Raw genomic sequence first — 21,147 nt, 5'->3', positions numbered from 1 at the left:
TACGTAAGCTAATGGGCCTATAATCTTTAAATTCTTTAACGTCTCTTGTTTTGGGGATTATTATAATGTTTGCACTCTTCCAATTTTCTGGAACCCTTGCACTCGATAGACACTTCGTATAAAAAGCCGCCAGTTTGTCAAGTATCATGTCTCTTCCATCTTTGATTAAATCGACTCGTATTCCATCTTCTCCTGCCGCTCTTCCTCGTTTCATGTCTTGCAAGGCCTTTCTGACCTCATCGCCAGTTATAGGAGGAGTTTGTGTATCCTGTTCATTACTGTTTCTAATTGAAGTATCCTGACTCCTCTGGGTACTGTTCAGGCCAGTATAGAATTCTTCCGCTGCTTTTACTATATCTTCGAGATTGCTGACGATATTACCTTGCTTATCTTTCAGTGCATATATCTTGGTTTGTCCTATGCCAAGTTTCCTCCTCACTGATTTGATGCTGCCTCCATTTTTTACGGCTTCTTCAGTCTTTCTCACGTTATAGTTTCGTATATCACTTATTTTCGCCTTGTTGATTAGATTTTACAGTTCTGCGAATTCTATCTTATCTCTTGAGTTGGACACTTTCATTCTTTGTCTTTTCTTTATTAGGTCCTTTGTTACTTGGGAGAGCTTGCCTACTGGTTGCCTTGGTGCCTTGCCTGCCACATCAGTTGCTGCCTCTGATGCCAGCCTCGTTACGGTTTCATTCATTACCTCCATGTCATCATAATATTTCTGTTCTATAGGGCTGTGTATTTGTTTGCAAGTACCAGCCTGAATTTGTCTGCTTTTATCCTTACTGCCTCTAGGTTGACCTGTTTCTTCTTGACCAATTTTACTATTTCTCTCTTCAAATTGAGGTGAATCCTAGCCCTCACTAACCTATGATCACTGCACGTTACACTACCTATCACATCGTGCACTATGCTGGAATCAGCTGAAAGTATGAAATCCATTTCATTTCTAGTTTCATTTATGGTTTCAATTATGCATTTTCCAGGTCCACTTTCTGTTGCTACACTTCCTGAAAAAGGTGTTCATTGTTCTCAGCTTATTCTTTTCTGCGAATTGTACCAGCATCTCTCCTCTAGCGTTCCTAGAATCAACACCGTAGTTGTGAATTGCTTGTTCACCCGCCGGCTTTTCCCCCAGTTTTCCATTGAAGTTGCCCATTACTAGAGTATACCGAGTTTGCACTTTTCTCATCGCTAATTCAACATCTTCATAAAACTGATCTACTTCGTCATCGTAGTTACTGGATTTTGGAGCGAAGGCTTGTACTACCTTTAATCTATACCTCTTATTAAGTTTGATTACGACTACAGCTACCCCCTCGTTAATGCTGTAGAATTCGTCAATGTTGTCCTCTATGTCCTTATGGATTAGGAATCCTACCCCGTATTGCTTCTTATCTAGGAGACCTTTATAGCAGATGACATGTCCGTTATTCAGCAATGTATAAGCCTCACCAGTTCTTCTAATCTCACTAAGGCCGATGATATCCCAAACAATGTCTATAGTTCCTCAAAAAGTCCTGCTAAGCTAGCCTCGCTCGAGAAGGTTCGGGTCTTAAACGTTGGAAGGGTCACTTTCCATTGGCGGCGCCTGTTCGGACCCAGAGATTCTTAGCACCCTCTCCTGCGTTACAGGTCTGACCGGTGCCTTGGTGAGGTGCTCAGCAGCTGCTGGGGACTGAGGGCTATGGGTTAATTATAGGAATCATTCGGGAGGTAGCGGCTGAATACTGCACCAGGGAGGCCAATTCCTGTTCTGGTGAAGGAGTGTGTTTGTTGAAGCTTAGTGGGCCTTCCTAATTTGGTTGTACCTGGATTAGTATAGCACCACTCGCTCTCGGCATCTTTTGCCGGTGTCAGGTGTCACTTAATTAAATTATGGGGTTTTACGTGCCAAAACCACTTTCTGATTATGAGGCACGCCGTAGTGGAGGACTCCGGAAAACTTAAACACCTGGGGTTATTTAACGTGCACCTAAATCTAAGTACACGGGTGTTTTCGCATTTCGCCCCCATCGAAATGCTGCCGCCGTGGCCGGGATTCGATCCCGCGACCTCGTGCTCAGCAGCCCAACACCATAGCCACTGAGCAACCATGGCGGGTTCGGCGTCACTCCAAGCCTGCAGATGTTGTGCACTGGAGGAGGTGAATTTTAAGCTCTCCATCATCAAATTGAAAAAAAAAGAAACATTATAGAAGGATTTGAACTTCCGACTATAGCAACCGAGCAGTCCACATAGCTCAGTCAGATAATACCGTAGGCGACGAGGCAACCTCATCGCCGACAAATTCAGCCCAGAGGGCCCTACGTGCATTCGAGACCCTCGTAACGTAATGAACGAGAAGAAAGGGAACCGAGAGGCCCGATTCTTATTAATGAAAAGAAGCCAACAAACAGAGACAGCAAGATGTCTTTGGTTGTTGGCTTCTTATGATTAAGAAAAATCGGGTCCCTAGGTTCCTTTTCTCTTTCACATATATATATATATATATATATATATATATATATATATATATATATATATATATATATATATATATATATAAACGAGAAGAAACGGGGTTGACCGAGGGGCCCTATTTTTATTATTGATATAAGAAGCCAACAAACACTGACACCAAGGACAACATAGGGGAAATTACTTGTGCTTATTAAATGAATGAAAAATCCACTTTCATTTCCATTAATTTATCGTTTCTTTATTTCATTTATTAAGCACAAGTCATTTCCCCTATGTTGTCCTTGGTGTCAGTGTTTGTTGGCTTCTTATGATATCAATATATATATATATATATATATATATATATATATATATATATATATATATATATATATATATATATTGAAGGCCCCTCCCCTTCGCTCAGGGGGTCCGCGAGCCGCGACCAGCACGACATAGGACCAGTGACGCAAAGAACAAAACCGCTTTAATTTACGATATAATGAATCAGTCAAAGAATTACCGCAGCCTCGCGGCCAATAGCAGAAAAGAACAAGGCAAAGAAGCAAGCAGCAGAACAGCGAGGCAACAAAATATACAAGCCAAAGGGAGCGACGAAAGAACGGCCGTTACAAAGCATCAACCAACACAATCTTTCGGTCCATAACAGTATGCATAAAGCGCAGGAAGCAAGCAGACACCGAACCAGGCGCGCAGATAGTCCCAAAAGCGAACAACAAGAGCACTCTTTCACGCGGACACAATGCAAAAACGCTTTTCCCCGGCTCTGCTGCACGCTCGGAAATAAACCTAGACGTGCCACGCCCCACCAGCGTCTCCCCAGGCCCGCGCCCAGGAAGAAAGCCCGGAGTGCCGTCTCCAACGCGATCGGTGCGCATGCTCCATGCGACGAGTGCTGTTTATATTATATATATATATATATATATATATATATATATATACATAGAGTTTCTCACAATAATACCTAGAGAGAAATCTGGCGCCACCGTCTATGGGAGTTTCTTAAGGGGGCACCGTGCCGTCATGGGAATGACGGTATATGTGTCTGCGAGGCTCGTGTTGGCTGGTGTTGTAAGAGGCTTCGTCTAGAACGTGGATATGGCTACATAAATAACGCGTTCTCAAAGTAAAATCTTAATGAAATGTTTCCATTCACGCATATTACATCTTTACTCACCCGCACTGCATCACCAAGCGAAGAAAAGCAAGAACAGACGACCAACTGTTTCAGAGCGAGCGCGAACCTTGTCGTCTGTCCTCCAACTGTAGCGGCCCGCTGATATTTTTTACGTAACGTATAGTCGTACACGCAATAACAAGTTTTCATAGTTAAACAAAACATGTTTTCGCGTAATAATAAAGCTAAAACAGCTTTTTACGCGCTGTTTTAGTAGGAAATGAATCATTGTGACAGACTGAACGGTACTTGCCAGGCGCGTCTTCAAGGTGTCCTGTCTCTCCGAGAACGATGTCAATCCGAAGTCACAATATACCGGCATTCCCATGCATACCACAGCGCAGCAGCGCCAGATTCCCCTCTAGGTAATAGTGAGAAACTCTATATATATATATATATATATATATATATATATATATATATATATATATATATATATATATATATATATATATATATATATATATATATATATATATATATATATATAGTGCAACTGACAGTGATACGGTGACGGTTTGCTCCCGAAGAAGAAGCAGTAGCACAAGTGTCGAGTAAGCTGCTGAAGGACAATTTGGAATGTGGTGAATGCAATTTAAGTTATAGGATCCGGGACCTGAAAGAGGTGCGACGTAATGCTGGCGCATTTCTCTCGCATTTACTGCTAAAACGTCACTGAATTTTTATAGAAAGCTTAGTGTGCAGGACTTCGTGCAAAATTTAAGTTGATGGAAGCTAGAGCATGAATAATAATGACGCGTTCTCTAAAGAAAGAGGAGCCAAATTTACAAATCAGTAATCTTATGGACTAAATTGCACGAATTAACAGTCTTACGCCGTTTATTTAGGAGGTTAATATTTGGAAATTTGTACTTTTGTTCGAGCAAGTAAATTTTAAACTTGCACTCTTTTCGGGACGTTCTTCAGAACCGGCAGATTTTAGAGAAACGTGATGTGCTGCGTCTCGTTGCGTCTTCACCGGAGGCCGAATACGAGAGCCAGACCAATAGCGCAACTTCGCCGCCCTGAACAGCGGCGCTATGTTTTGGACACAGTCGAAACCCGGCCACGTTGTTGTCGAATTGCGCCACCTCGACGTCTTCAGCCAATCGGAGCGCGTAGCTGACCTGCGAGAATCGGCAAGGACCGGCAAGACTGCGAACTTGACCAAACGGCGGAAACTTCACAGCGACTATAGAATATCGCCCGGAGAGTCCCGTCGCAAACCTTGTCGCTCGCCGTGCGCCCGTGCCGCGTGACGTTCGCCTTTTGGCCGCGGAAGGCGCGCGTCACCTCGCGACCGCGACGGCGCAAAGGCTTCACCTTCAGCTGAGTCCGAGCACGCATCGGTCACTGACCAGCCGCCGAACCGAGACGTGCAGATGCGTCAACGAAATGCGTATACCTTGCACGTGATAATAATAATAATATTTGGGGTTTAACGTGCCAAAACCACTTTCTGATTATGAGGCACGCCGTAGTGGAGGACTCCGGAAATTTTGACCACCTGGGGTTCTTTAACGTGCACCTAAATCTAAGCACACGGGTGTTTTCGCATTTCGCCCCCATCGAAATGCGGCCGCCGTGGCCGGGATCCGATCCCGCGACCTCGTGCTCAGCAGCCCAACACCATAGCCACTGAGCAACCTCGGCGGGTCCCTTGCACGTGATAGGCGTGCCCTTTTAGCCCCTGTATGTGTCTATCTGAAAACAATGGAGCGCGCACGCGCAGGAGCGCTCTCAAACTCACTCGCGGCACAGTGTGGGTTCAGCTGACATCGCGAACTTTTCTTGTATTTTCTTTTCGTTCACTGCAAAGCGCAGAAAAGAAGCAGGAATGTTTGGCTGGACACAGTGTGATTTGTTGACTATACGTTGACGACTTAACGGCGGCAACGGGTTGGGAAGGAGCTAAGATGGGACTGTGGATGATAAATTGACTGTATAGGTATGAGCATAGGCGCCGACTTCGGCGATGCCGAAGCCCCCCACTTCCTTAAAGTGTCATCACCGGAATTCTGTTTCCCACGTCATTCGGGGTTTATTTTGCGTTGCCTTTACCTTTTCACTCAAAACTTTTATTGTAGCTAAGAGCTTACTGCGCCATTGTTGGCACGGACGTGCATGGTCTTTAATTCGTACTCTCGCTTTATTTCTGCAAACACTGACAATAGGAGAACGAGAACATTAGAAACACCCAGAGGCGGCTATCTCATCCGTGTTCCTTCACTTCAACATTTTTTTTCCACTGTGAACGCCATGCACAGACACTATATTTAAGTATATAGACGGGAGAAGGTTTATTATTACGTTTTTAAAGAAGGTAGCGAACTAACAATCATTTCTAACAGTATGGATAGCCTACGCCTACAGAATGATCCTGTTGCTGTGCTCACTTCGCTTCAAATTGCTTCGCGTGCTTTTTTGACCCCGAGAAAAGCCTGCAGACTTCAGTGGCACTTCCCGCCGTTGGTCTTTTACCAACGGCGTGTGAAATGCAGGTGAATGATATGTGTCTCAGTATTGTTTCTGTTTCCAGTAGGCAATGCTAACGACTCACGAAAAAAAAAAACTTCTCTAATAATTTACAGCATTTATTAAGGATAGAAGCATCGACACTTGAATACAGACGTTATAAATGTATACAATTCACTCAGTAAACGAAATGAGGCCAAGCCGGAGTCACTCGAAAACAGACTCAATAGTAGTCATGCGCAGCAGCGCTTATGCTCGGCCTCACAGAAAAAAAAAAATAATAAGGCGGCAGTCCCGCCGGAAAGGCGAAGCCGTGTTAGTGATAGCGAAGTTACGTGAAGGAAGATTCTTACCGTACAAATTCGTATAAGGGCCGCACCCCCAACTTGACAGCCAATATTAAAAAAAGAAAAAAATCCAATTAACCGAGAAACACTCGCGTTCGGTGCGAGGAAAAGATTTCTTGATTGTATCTTTGTGTATTAAAACTTTCACAAGGCGTTACGTGGCTTCTTTTTTATTGACGTGCATTTGTGCGAATTAATACGCGCAATTCAGACATGTATCCCTAACGCGTTTAACTGAATCCGCTTGTCTCATGGCGCATCCGAGAGACCCCAGTCTCTTTCTTGGTGGTGTGACGGGACTCAGGCTGTGAAATTGAACTTTCTCCTGCTATGAGGTCTTGTAAGTACTCATATAAAGCCGTCACTTCAGGGAACAATTCTTTGAGGTCACACCAAGTTTCTTCAAGAGCAACTGTTATTAAATGTTATATATACACATACACATATGGGTGCTTTCGGAAATCTGGTTAGACCCCAGCACCCCCCCCCCCTCCCTCAGACAAATGAAAACTTTCCATCTGTGGAAATGAGAGAGTAAAAAAAGCTATTTAAAAGAAAAACTATTACAAACGCGCGAATCGCGCGCTAAGAGACGGCGCCGTCCCTTGCTCTTGTTGAACGCTGCAAAGGCGGTTAGCCGAGGCAAACAAAGCTTGAATTTTCACACGTCCTCATATATTTGCGGACATTTCTGGCACATTTGACGGGTCGTTTCTAGGCGCTCCGGCTAATCTTTAAAGACTGCATGCTCAACGAAATAATCAAGCTTTATCGCGATCATATATAGGCGCGCTCACTTAGTGCTAATCCACAGGGCCGGAATGATGTTGCTAAAGTCATTTGACTCTGTAATGCACCTTCAGCATGTCGTCCCACTAGGCAATCAGAGCTCCTTGACAGCGATTTCAAAATAGAAATCAAATGTGTCATTAGCGTCCAGCGATATAAAGTCCGTGGAGTTTCCTGCAAAAAAATTACTGGAGCGTCATCTGGCGCTCGTGTCTATACGTGCGCTGCAAGCATGGTGGCTCATCCAACATGGGAGTGAAGAGCAGTACATTGATCGGCCTAAACTTTGTCCTTCCTGCTTCAGCCGGCTTTGGAACTTGGTATTTTTATAGTTTTGAACGACATATTCCGTTGCTGTAGCTGCAGCCAAAGAAAAAATATTTTTCCGGGGATATGTCCTACTTAACTCTTACAAACGACCCCTAAAAAGCTTTGGCAAGGTTTTTCTCAAGAACGCGCCAACAATGTTGTTACATTTCAAGATGTTGATACTCTTCCTTTTTCTGCATCAGAGTATGCGTCAACATTGAACTCCTTTTTTTTAAATAATGAAGACTACTCTACTGTCTCCTGTGTTTCTGGCATCTACTGTCACTTCATGTCCCCTATCAATATTGGCGTCGAAAGTGCATCAAACGCACAAAAGAGCTAAGGTGTCTATATACATCATCTGGTATTGAAAACAGTAAATTTAAGATATTATAAAGCCCATCAGCTTTGCGCAGTCAAATATTGTGCCATATTACTGGGGCGTCTTTGTCAACTCGTCGTCTGTCCACTGACTGGAAGATAGCCAAGCTAATTCCTATTTTTAAACAACATTGTAACCGACCGACCTTCACCTGAAAACTACCACCCCATCTCGTTAACATGCATCTGTCGCAAGCTTTGAGCACATAGTCTCCCCCCACCCGCGTCCCACACACTTTTCTGATATCTACCATCATCTTGAGACAAGTAACTTCTTTGTTTAATAATCAACATGAAAAGGATTGTCTCGTCACACTCAACTATACTGGAATCCACGTCGGAATTCTACTGTAGCATGAATATAAAATACATCGATTGTATATTCCTTGACTGTCATCCGGTTTGGGGAGAACGACGCGCAGCCAACGCACCGTCTCGACGCTCTCGGTCAGCAACGACGTATATACGGTGAGATCTTGATGAGGGCTAGTTGGTTCATACTTAGAACTGAGGTGAAACAGCACGAAAAAGACGAGGACACAAGGACACAAATACCACAGCACTTGTCTGTGGTATTTGTTTCCTTGTGCCCTCGTCTTTTTCGCGCTCTTTCACCTCAGTTCTAAGTATATACAGCGCGTCGATGGCTCTTCAGAAGGGCTGTCTTTACGGCAGCGAAAGCCGCGAACTTTAGGAATAGGTGGTTCCCATACCTCGGCCTGATGTCCCGAACCGTATGGCGGGCAGGCGCACGAACGGAAAACTTATGTCCTTCGAATGTATATTCTAATGTGTAATGGACCGGTATTGCAATACCCGAAGGTAGTGCAATACCGGCCCGACCCGCGGCGGAGGTGAAAAATCTGTTAAGCACTTCCCATACGTGGGCCGATCCCGAAGGTAGTGCAATACCGGCCCGACCCACGGCGGAGTGGCAGTTCGCCATTAAGGGGCCCACGTACACAGTTTCGCTGGTCATCCTTCTTCACAGAGTGGAAGGGCACTGAGTTTTTTTTTTGTCACCGAAGCACTGGAACATGCATAAAATTATCGCTCACGAGTGGTGCAGATGTGGCTGTGAAAACTAGGTAGCTGTTAGGGCTCCTCTACCTCGTTCAATCGTACTTATTTTTATGAAATTTTACCACCTAAAAAATCATGCGAACACACAAGAGGCTCTCGCTCATAGATCTTGGAAAATTTCGCCTAGAAGTTCACCGACAAGATGAGTTTACCTTTTAGCGGCAGTGACACTTCCTCAAGGAAAATGGCACCATTTGGGTTGTGCGTATTTGGAATAAAACGTCAGTGTCATGTGCTCGCCGCCGTAGCCGATGTCAAGTTAGCATTATCTTGACGTCTTTTTTTTTTTTCTTGCGCCTCAAAGGTTGACCGTATACACTTTACGACAGTTTATAAACCAAAGTTCAGAATGCTTTCCGGGTGTGCCACAGCGACCTTCGGATTGCGCTGGCTGCGAGTGTTTCCGAGTACTGCACTCTAAAAAGAAAAGGAAAAAATTGGGTATTGAGGTTACTCCTTTAGATGAGGAACTGATCTGCCACAACCATTCCTCCCTTTAGGGGGTAAGTGTGAGGGGATGAACTGTTACTCCCCATGCCGTTACACCCCCGAGGTCTAACAGTTGCTCTTTTGCGATGTTCTTCAAGGGAGTAACGGTCATTATTCCCGATGGTCCGCAAAGTTGGAATCAATGAATTTAGGCACTCATACCCTAAGAAAGATTATTGAGCGGAAAAAAATAGTCGCCGGAAAGTAGGATTTGAACTCACATCCTCGCGCTCGCAAGTCAGGCACTCTAACCCCTGCACCACGGCACATCTTTTGTTTTCTTTATTGTATGGAATTATGAGTAGTGTCAAACCAATATTGTTACATTACAGTTGAACAAACATGAGAAACAAACGCACACATGGTATGCAGTCCAATGAAGGCTAAAAATTCTGGCAAACAAACACAAGCGTCCAGACGCGAAATCCATTCAGGTACGGGATCAAAGGAAGCAACCACACTACACACGTGAGCAGTCTCTTCTCGGAAGATAGACCTTGTCGAGCGAGGTGGCTCCGCATGTTTGTCGATCATTCGGCTTCTCCATAATGAATAAAGAGCTAATAACATTAACAAATCATATGGTGTATTACTGGCTGTCTTTTTGAAAGGAAGGAACCGGATACCATTATATGCGAGAGGAGTCTTTTTTGATAGTTTGTAAAGTGTCCCAAAAATGAAATGCGTCACGACAAAGTATAAAGCAACGTTCTATTGTCTCGGGTTGATTGCAAAGCCTACAATTTGTATTCCAGGGTACATACAGTCCTTGTTCCTGAAGCCATGTTTTAACTGGCAAGGTGGAGGTGTGCAGCTTAAAGAAAAATGTTTTCGCTGCTGGCGTAATGCACATTCTACTGACACGGCGAAGAACATCTTGACCAAATAGAGACAGGTACGGCTTTCGCTACAGAGGTTCGGGGAAAAGATTATCTATAAGTGCTACATTTAGCGACGTGCGATTAACGGTAAACAAATATTCAAGTGTGAATCTGGCTTTTAAGAATGAAGTAATGTCGACAAGTTCCTTTAGGAAGCCCCTTAACGGCAGTTCTTGAGCAAAGTTTGTCGTGACAAAAAGAAAAGGGAGCTGTGACGCAAGACGTGCTCTATTAACTGCGAGAAGGAATGGATGACGGACATTTTAAAGGTAAAATAAGCGCATGACCAATTGTCGCACAAACAAATGCACAAGACTCAGGCCTCCCTTCTCAAGCGGAAGAAAAAGGTTGCGCCTTCTCATGGCTTCCCATGATGAATGCCAAATAAAACATGTTAACATTCTACGAAATGCTTGAACATTGAAAGGTGAGCAGTGCAAGACCTGCAGAACATAAAGAAGCTTAGAAGCGAGAAATGTATTGCATGCCTTAGCTCTCGCAAAAATGGAGAGATATGAATATTCCCGAATATAGAGGGAGTGAGCGCCCACGGTACTTTTGTCAAAATTTCACTAGCTCCTGCAGTCTCACAGAAACGCAGGGTAGCGTTTATTGCCTTGGTAATGCTTGGTTTATCGACGCAAAAGAAGGCAATGCCATCTGCATAAGCTAGCACTTTAATTTCCTCATCTGCATACATGTATCCTTTCATGCTCGAGTCGCAAATCACGCTTAAGTTAAGCGGTTCTAAGTATATGGCGAAGAGTAAAGGCGAGAGCGGACAACCCAGACGAACGGATGCCTGTACTTGCATTTATATCTGAGAGGGTACGGCTCACAATTAACTTTGTAGTGCAATGTCTATAACAAAGTGTTATACCATTGTATAATACATCCCCTAACTGAAGATGTCGCAGTAATTCGAACAAAAAATCGTGCTGGACCTTATCAAAGGCTTTGGCGAGGTCAATCTGGAGAAGAGCTACTTTATCCGTACTACCCTTTATGCACTCAAGGACTGAGCATGCGATATGAACATTTGTCTGTATAGAGCGGCCTCGAATTCCGCATGTTTGATGGTCACCTACTAATTTAGTAATGACTGTCTGCAGCCTATTTGTCAGTACTTTTGCTAATACTTTGTAATCGACGTTAGATAACGATATCAGCCTATATCCGTTTACTCTCTTTATTACTTCGTTATCAGGGCTCTTTGGTATTAAGGTTGTGTGGCCCTGATAGAAAGATGGAGGAAGCTCACCATATTTGTAGGCTTCCTCGAAAAGCTGCTCAAGAAAAGGACACGGGAATTTCTGAAATGTTATATAAAATTCAGCACTAAGGCCATCAGGGCCAGGCGTCTTGTTTTTCTGCAGCGTTTTGACGGCAAAATTAATTTATTCTCGAGTTATTGGCCCATCAATGCTGAGTCGATCATCTTCTTGTAAGTGTGGCATAAGTGAAATAAACTCATCAGCTTTTTCTTCCTATCCATTCTAAGGCTTAACTGCAGTGCAAATTTTTATAATGAGCTTCAAATACGGTTATTATTTGTGACGTTTCTGTGTATATGGAACCACCAGACTCGATTTGTAATATTTTCTTGGAAAGCGCGTATCGCTTTTCATCACCGAGAGCCCTTTTTGTGGGCTGCTCATCTGTGAAGCGAGTTGTGCGTGAACGCACCATTGCCCCTTTGTACTCTTCCGTCTCATATTTCTGTATTTATGCACGAACTATATTTATCTCATCACTATACAACCCTGGTTCCTGGCTTTCGAAAGCGTGCAGCTTGTGAAATAGATCGGTTGACGGGGCAGGAAATTGATCAGATTAAGCATCGGAACGGAGGTGCGGCAATATAAAAGCGACTCGGCATTTTGTGTATGCTGTGCGGGGAGAGTGTAACGTTGAGTGTACTTGCAACCATAAGCGAGTGCGAAAATAAATCTGCCTGAGCATTCTTAGGGTGATTTAAACTGAGACACTTCGCGATGTAAACGTGTAGCGAGCTGAAACGGGGCACCTATAAGGCGACAGAGAAGGACGATTTCTCTGTCGCATAGTGCGTCCCGTTTGAGCTACACATCGCTTCAGTTAAGTTTGTGATCTCATTGGAACGGAAGGAACTTAGGTACTATTGACCAGCAAAATCTGACAGTCTATCAATGACTTGCGCGTTTAATGTGCATCGCTCACTTATGGTGTGCGCACGATGGGCATGGCACTTCACATTCCAGCTTTTAAATTTCACGCAATTTTCTCACGAAGAGGCAAAGTGCTGCTTTGCATGTAGTTCAATAGACAGTTCATGAACTTCGAACTATTCACGATTTATAGACAATACCGTTTTTGCCGCTTCACTCCATAACACGGACGAAAACAGAGGAGCGCTTGTTGAGTAACTGTTGTCGTTCGTCCTCCCGTTGATCTCTTTCCGCCCAGGGATTAAACACTTACTCTCCGAAATTTGCGCATGGCACGCACATTCATGCAGTTACTCCCTTGAGGGACTAAAGCGCCCTTTTTAGGACTAACTGCCCAGTTACTTCCGTTTTCCCCGGGATTTTTCTTAGAATGTATATTCATCAAACACCCAGAGCCGTTCTCGATGAGGATCCACCATTTTATTTGATCCCTCGTCGATATTCATGGTCCATGGGTCTCGGGGCAATGGTCACTTCACAATCTTGTCCAGTAAAAATGTTTGCAAGGGTAATAGTCTCAATATTGCATTGCGGGATTTAATGTCCCCGAAGCTGCACAGCTAGCTATGAGAGACACGCTGTGCGGATGCCTCCGAAAGAATTTTGATCACTGTTTGACACGCACGCACCCAAGAGCAGGATGCGCAAGAGCATTTTTGCATTAACTCATTCAAAGTGTAGCCACCACTGCCGGGAAACGATCCCGCGACCTCGTGATTAGCGGCAGAACGCCATAACCACTAAGCCACTATACGGCGGGTTTGCCTGGAGATCAGGGAGAACGTCCGCGCCCACTTTTTCACTGGCCACCTTTTACCATGCTTTCTTTCCTTCCGTGTGCTTACCTTCATTAGCGGCGACAGCGCCGCAGGCGAAGTAGCGCATGCGCAGTAGGTCTGAAGCCCACGCCAGTGCTTTTGTTTCCGCACTGGCCGCATGTCTGGTTAAAAATTATGGGGTTTTACGTGCCAAAACCACTTTCTGATTATGAGGCACGCCGTAGTGCGGGACTCCGGTAATTTGGACCACCTGGGGTTCTTTCACGTGCACCTGAATCTAAGTACAGAAAGATGGATCGGAAATTTTTAATGATGGTTTACAATTTTCTGATTGACAAGTTTCCGCTGACTATAATATTTGAGAAGTTCATTATTTAATAATGGCTAATTATGTAGTCAGGCGAAATACAATAGTCTGACTTGCTCCAAGCGACGGCAAACATTACTTTGGTTCACTCGAGCTATGTAGCACTCACATATTTTTAAATTTTGGCACAAGTTACGTGGGCAACCCTGTACACTGCTTGCTTCACAAGATTCTTCTGACCCATTGAATGTCTACCTACTCGTATATTCCGGCTATTTTTGCGAAGATTGTCGAAATTAAAAAAAATGTCCGACGATTACGATATTTCCTAACGCGAAATTTGATAAGGATAGCTATAGGGGCTTGTTGGTACTGCATATCTCATTTTGTTGTAGCGCAAGATGAGCGACAAGGAAAACAGAATGGCACATCTGACACACACAGCGCTAACTTTCAAGAATGGATTTATTTCCAGTTATCGTCGCCATATATACACCATCAAAACGTGTAAACGCTCGGCAAACACGAATAAAAAACAGGGAACCGCATGCTAGCACTTTTGTGCCAGCAGATTGACAGGCATGTACACATTCAACGCGAACAAAGATGATCGAGCTCTTCTGTGGATAATGAAATGCAGGGTGTAAAGTTTGGGAGGTCAATCCCACCGCTGGCAACCAGTTGTAATGTTTGGAGTCGGGCATGAAATAGATGGTAGCTGGCCCATGCCGTCGTCCAACTTATCCACGCTGAGGACGTTGTTGAAGGGAAGGACTGCCTCTCATCGAGAACGAGGAATATGGGTTAATTTACAGTATCTACATAAGGACGTTGCAGTTCATCAGTCTAGCATGACTGCGAGAGAAAGCACCCTCAGCAGCCGCACAACAGCGGTTTATAAACACTCTGTCCTCCCTAGATCCCTAGGAGAGGGAAAAACGGCCGTTCAACCTGCTACAAACTCGGAGTGTTCACAGTCATCGTAGCGGACCCGCCTTTGAGGGGGGGGGAAGGGTTTACACACAATTCCGCACAGCTTTCACTGACCACGCCGAGGTGAATGAGTTCTCGTGGTCACGGTGCTTGACCCAAGCTGAGCTCGTACAGCGGCCGCCGCGGCTGTCCGTTGTCTGGCGTCTTCAAAGGCTCATGAGAAGGCACCGCAAAGCATCTTCCAGGAATTTCCCCTGCTGCCGGGCCGACCCGCGGCGGAGCTGAAGCAGGCGTTAAGCACTCCCCATACGTGGGCCGATCCCGAAGATAGTGCAATGCCGGGCCGACCCGCGGCGGAGCTGAAGCAGGCGTTCAGCACTCCCCATACGTGGGCCGATCCCGAAAATAGTGCAATACCAGGCCGACCCGCGGCGGAAGTGAAACAGGCGTTAACCACTCCCCATACGTGGGCCGATCCTGAAGATAATGCGATGCCGGACCGACTCGCGGCAAAGGTGCAGTTCGCCATTAAGGGGCCCACATACACTTCTTCCTTCTTTTGTGCATCCTTCTTCACAGAGTGGAAGAGCACTGAGATTTTTTCTTGAAAGTCTCCTTGCGCTCCTCAGAAATGTTTTTAGGAGATGTTTAATTTTAATCAAGGTTAGTTTGCCTAACTTGTTAAATGCTGAACTTTGAACCCATGTTGAGGAGCGACCTAATAAACGTCATTCAGTAATACATTGGCCAGCTTCATGTTCATATTTTTGCCAACTTCGAAAGTAGCAAGTGAATTACAGAAAAAGAAAGCCACGGTGAGCCGCTATTGTGTTGCACTCCACCATGGTTTAAGCGAACGAAATCACTATCCTTGCTGTGTATCCTTGTCACACTTAGGATACATCGTGTGCTTGCCTTTTCGCAGGGATTCCTTTTGCTCCGCGGATCAAGTCACCGAGTGGTGCCTACTTTGGGGACGACTTTTGTGTTGCGTGTAGTTACCCGAGCTTCTCGTAAAGCTTATTTCATTGATTGCATTGACAGATGCTTGTCCTGAAGCAGCGGTTAGCTATTGGAAGTGTATTTTTCAGCTCTGCATGGTGTTACATTTTGCTTATGGTGTATCCACACGACGGACGGCTCCGCGCAAATCTGTGCCGCGGACGCTTATTCCGCCGCCCGTCCGGCGGCGAAGCGCATCCAGACGACGGACGGACTGAGTAGGCGACCGCGCCGGAAAAATAAAGATGGCGGCTACGCCCGAAGCAACTGCCGTCCGCCTCGAACCTGTCAAGTCGTCGTCGTCCACTGTGTGGCCCGTAACTTTCAAACTGAGGATTGTATTCGGTTTAAATTTGTGTCCAGAAGCTTCGACAGCAATATATTCGTGATGAGTGGGCACCGTTTCCGAAAGCGGTACTCAGATTCTCGGCGTGTAGGCTTAGAGTGGCTGTTGTGGCTGAACATGGCCTCGAAGATGTTGCGGCGGCCCGGGCGGATCTCAGTGGCCGTAAGTTAACATGATTGCTTGTTTCTACTCACTCTAGATGGCGCCATCGGTGTAACAAACACTTTGTCATAGGTGTTTTTCACTTTGAATGAAAATGGAGATCGAAAGGAAACGACGGTTGGCTGCAATGGCTGTTGTTTTGTCCGAATTGGACACGAATGGTGTTAGCAGCGATGAAGCTGTTTCAGAAAGATACCAAAGTCGCGCTTGTTGCCAGACTGTAGAGCATGCTAGGCTAAATCCGCAGCATTCGACCCCCAAAATCCGGATGCGAAAAATAGCTCGGCATTTTACGTCCGTGGGGGTCGCGGACGACGCGCGGACGGCACAAATCCGTGACGCGTAGTCACGTGATGCGCAGTCGGTCGCGAAAAAGACGGATTTCGTCCGTCGTGTGGATCCACCATTATGGTATTCAACACCAAATCGTTGTCATTGTCACTGTAGAGTACTATTTTTGCATGCAGAAGTAGTGAATTTGTTCTGAGACTCTCTCAGGCTTTCTCACTGGTGACGAAAGGGACATGGGGAGTTGAAATTATTAAATATAGGGGGTCGAGGCTGGTGCAGCTGGTAGGTAACGGTTGATAGAAGGAAAATGGGAGATGCCTTCTTTCAGAGTGGACATATTTAGGCTGGTGATAGAGTAAAGCGCCGACTGAGGTACTCAGACAACTGTCTCTTTATAACCAATTCCATCTATATAAAAATACCGTGAGATAAGATCAATGTCTGAGATCACTCTGCTCTCTCAATGCTGTATTGTGCTGTGACCGCTCTTTATATGCTAACGGCCTCAGTACTGTAACTTAAACCTCAATAGCCTGAAAGTCACTTCGTAGGTAGTGTTATAAGGTCTCTCCATGAAGCACACAAATAGTGTATTATCTTACACCCTTTGGTTTCTTTTTTGCAGATGTTTGAAGACTGAAGAAAGTACAAGATGGATCAAAATATCAGAACGTGATTATGATAAGTTATTTCTTTTGTCTGGAATGGACATATGTCAAATGCAGAATCCAGGTGTGTGGAGAACGTTAATAAATAGTTAGCAGTATTGGCCATTTCTACTGCATTGTCTTCCTGCATAGCATATTTACACTTCACATTTTACAGCGGTGGCCTAATCCATGCATGCAGTTTTTAGGCTTTGTCTGAATGCCATAGGTACTGCATAGTAGAAAAGCAGCAGCGTTGCTGCTGTGTAAATCAGATTGAATGAATTCTGCACCATGACATAGCGTGGGCATTGAAGACAGAGAATATCTTTTCTATACATCACAAATGACCTCAGTTGACAAATCTGCATGTCTTCCTTTCCACTAACATGGTTAGACAGCTACCTACGTAAAAGAAGATCGTATAGTCTTCATTTTTCTCTACAAAGGTTAGAAAACTGGAAAAATGTGGGTGTGCTCATCTCACAGTCCACGTCATATATTAGGACCTAAAGCTTAGAAAGCCAGGAAATGTTGGTATGCATCTTTCACAGCGCCCTCCATATTTTACAGTAGACTACAAAACGAGAAAACGTTGCTACCGAAGTTTTTTACGCTACTGTATACTTAACGGCTTAGACGCTAGAAAACACAAAATTGCGGCAGCGTAGATTCTACAGGTTGTGGTTTTTTTATTAAAAAAAGACTGTGGAGTGAAAAAACAGTGGCTAGATTTTTTCTATCCGATATCATTATATAGACGGCATGCATGCCGTATTACTTGATATACGGGTCACAATTTTTTTTATTGTAAAAGTTTGGCAGCATCAGCTGCCGGTGCTTCCAATGTAAAAATTACGGTGAAAATCTTACACTGCACTCCTGCAAATCAAGCCATCTTTAAGCTCATAAAAACGTTTTCCCTCTCTCCTCACCGTAGCCAAGGCGATCGTGCGTCGGTCGACATCCCGCAGTGCATTAATGGTTCTGAGGTCACTCAGTAACCACAAGCGGTCACACACAACGTGCACAGGCCGCACAAAATTGGTTCCCCACAAACTCCCTCGGAAACCCTGGCCGTTGCTCCGGTGAAAAGTTCCAAGTTTGTGGGATAAGGGCCACATGGGCGGTTCGCATTTCTTTCCGCCTCGTGGTCCTCGCGGGCAGCACGCTTACGGGACCGCCATCACGGGAGAGCGGAAGGAAAGGAGAGGAGATACGCAAGCACTCGGAAGGCTGACAAAGAGAGGGTGGTGCGAACGTAAACATGGCATACGCGGGCAAAGTGTAGTATCTGTTCTTATCAGCTTAATATCTGATACGTATTGCATTTAGACCTAAGATATTAAACGTATTGTTGCAAGTTGGCGGAGTGCTTAAAGCCTGCTTTACCTCCGCCGCGCGTCGGCCCGGTATTGTACTACCTTCGGGATCGGCCCACGTATGGGGAGAAATTCTCAATCTACAAGGCTCCATAGAGGCACGCAATTTTTTCCAGAACCTAGCCATGACAGCTTCACTGTAAAAAGAATTGAATCACCCGCTCAAAATACATGCACAAGTTATTTATTGGCGGCAAGCATTTTGAGATAGAAAAAAAGTATTTCGAGGTTGCTACCGACATGCCCCACGTCAAACGGTAGCGTCTTCACCAAGGCGATACTCTGTAACGATACATATCACTCAGAAGTAAAATGGAAGTAATTTAGGTTAGCAGAATGTTCAATTTACCCTGAGCTTAATGTTTGTGCTCTATTTTCTTGCTACCACTACGCAGAAATGGCAAACATAGGTCGCATCCTCAAATGTGGACGCCATGACTGAACGCGATAAAGGCTACTTGAACACAGAGCTTCACGACAAAGCGGGATTCGCTGGCGTTCATAATCATCTATGATAAGACCGGCAACCTATGGTCTGAAAGGCCAGCACGCCTATATATCTCATTTTTTAAATCTCACATCACTCTTGCTCCTAGATCAAATAAACCCATTTTAAGCCATTTGTCGAGCCATTCAATATTGTGAAGAAAAAAAATTATGGGGTTTTACGTGCCAAAACCACTTTCTGATTGTGAGGCACGCCGTAGTGGAGGACTCCGGAAATTTCGAACACCTGGGGTTCTTTAACGTGCACCTAAACATAAGTACACGGGTGTTTTCGCCCCCATCGAAATGCAGCCGCCGTGGCCGGGATTCGATCCCGTGACCTCGTGCTCAGCAGCCCAACACCATAGCCACTGAGCAACCACGGCGGGTATATTGTGAAGAACGCCATTGCTTTAAATTCTCTAAATTCCGCCCTCACTAAGTCTTGTGCCCACAGAATTTGCGAGCTTTCAAGAGCAGTTCGACCGTATCAAAGACGCACGTTATCCTGCGCTTGTGCTGGTGTTGTCCCCTGAGATTTATCAAAAACAGAAAACCCCGACCTTCAAGTGAAACTAACGTAATTGGCGAAAACAAGAAGCGAAAAAACGTTGCAGACATGCCATACGTCCACTAACCATCTCATCGCTTAAAAAAAAATTACCAAATGTTTAAAGTGGATGTGGCTTTTTCTGCCAACCTAAAAGTTGGAAAGGTTTCCGCCGCAAATGAGATGAAGGCCCTTAGGTTAAAGGTTAAGTACTGCTGGTTGCTCTGTAACGCACAATTTGTCTCCTGCGCCGTTGGCGTGGCTTACGAGATCCCACTGTCCTGTGGAAAAGCTGACTGGCAACTTCGTGAACGAGCGACAGCACAACAGTGCTTGAAAGAGAACGCCTAGTATATCTGATATTTCAGCATACTGTAAAGCATGCAGTTGTAAGCATTTCTTCGATTGAACTATGACCGTTCGTCAAGCACAAAGGCAAGAAAGCTCGTGAACTTGCAGATGCCTTTCACATACAAAACATGCGCAACGATTGCATAAATGATTGCGTATTGACGCAATATAGTTGATAGGTTCTGAGACGCAAATGCTTGGCGACTTATTCCATGTGACTTAATGACATGCGCACGCAGGTTGTGTCTTCATTTTTGCGTTTTTTTCTTAAGAAGAAGCTTTAGCTCGGGTGCTCCTATCTAAATACATGTAAAAGATGAATTCGTTTTTCTCGGCAACCACAGCACCAAATTTGGCGAGATTTGTTGCATTAAAAAGAAAACTTTAAAATATAGTGTCTGTTTCGAATTTTCGATTGAGGTCGTCAATTTTTTATTAGAAATTGGCAAAAAATCGAAAATGTTCAGAAAACGAAACAATCGTGTATACAACTCTGTAACTCAGCAATGAAAAAAAGATACCATAATTATGTAAATCACATCTAACATTAGATCTAAAGCGGACAAAATTGATATGTTAGACATGAATCTCAAACAATTTAGCAATATGGAAATACAGCTTTTGCAGAGCCCTTGTGCACTACGTAACAAATTCGCGGGAGATATATAATGGCATATCGACTTTGCCCACTTTCGATGATCTAACGGATGCCGTTAGATCATCAGAACCGCGATATCAGTTTTTGATGCAGAGCTATTAATTTTTAAACTTCGTACTTCTGTTTTTTTTTCAACCTTTCGATTTTTTGAAAAACCTTGTAACAAAATTTAGGCCCTTAATCGAAATTCCGTTTCTGACAGTCACTAGAATTTAACTTTCTCTCTAAAATGCAACACATTTCATTAAGACCCGCCGTGGTTGCTCAGTGGCTATGGTGTTGGGCTGCTGAGCACGAGATCGCGGGATCGAATCCCGGTCACGGCGGCCGCATTTCGATGGGGGCGAAATGCGAAAACACCCGTGTAGTTAGATTTAGGTGCACGTTGGAAGAAACCCAGGAGGTCGAAATTTCTGGAGTCCTCCACTACGGCGTGTCTCATAATCAAACAGTGGTTTTGGCACGTAAAACCCCATAATTTAATTATTTTTTGAAATTTCATTAAAATCTGTCCAGGGATTATCGCAGAAAAAGGTTTTGCGTTTTACATGTATTTGAATAGACCGCGTCGGAGTTGGGCCTGAACCTAAAGCTTCCTCTTAATAAACTTCATTTGTTAGGCAGCGCTCGTACTGTGTCCGTTTTT

At 44.6% G+C, this 21,147-nt stretch overlaps 1 long non-coding RNA gene and 1 pseudogene across 1 annotated transcript; both read left to right on the top strand.

Annotated features, from left to right (window-relative positions):
- Positions 1-5,509: 5,509 nt before the first annotated feature.
- On the top strand, positions 5,510-17,192 carry LOC142571880 (uncharacterized). Its single transcript, XR_012825969.1, has 3 exons — positions 5,510-5,594; positions 10,275-10,414; positions 17,053-17,192. It is a non-coding gene; the product is annotated as an uncharacterized LOC142571880 (long non-coding RNA).
- Positions 17,193-18,341: 1,149 nt separating this feature from the next.
- On the top strand, positions 18,342-18,520 carry LOC142568333 (U2 spliceosomal RNA; annotated as a pseudogene).
- Positions 18,521-21,147: the final 2,627 nt, after the last annotated feature.

This window comes from Dermacentor variabilis, chromosome 1 (assembly GCF_050947875.1).
Source record: "Dermacentor variabilis isolate Ectoservices chromosome 1, ASM5094787v1, whole genome shotgun sequence".
NCBI lineage: Eukaryota > Metazoa > Arthropoda > Arachnida > Ixodida > Ixodidae > Dermacentor > Dermacentor variabilis.
This window is presented reverse-complemented; position numbering and strand designations above follow the sequence as displayed.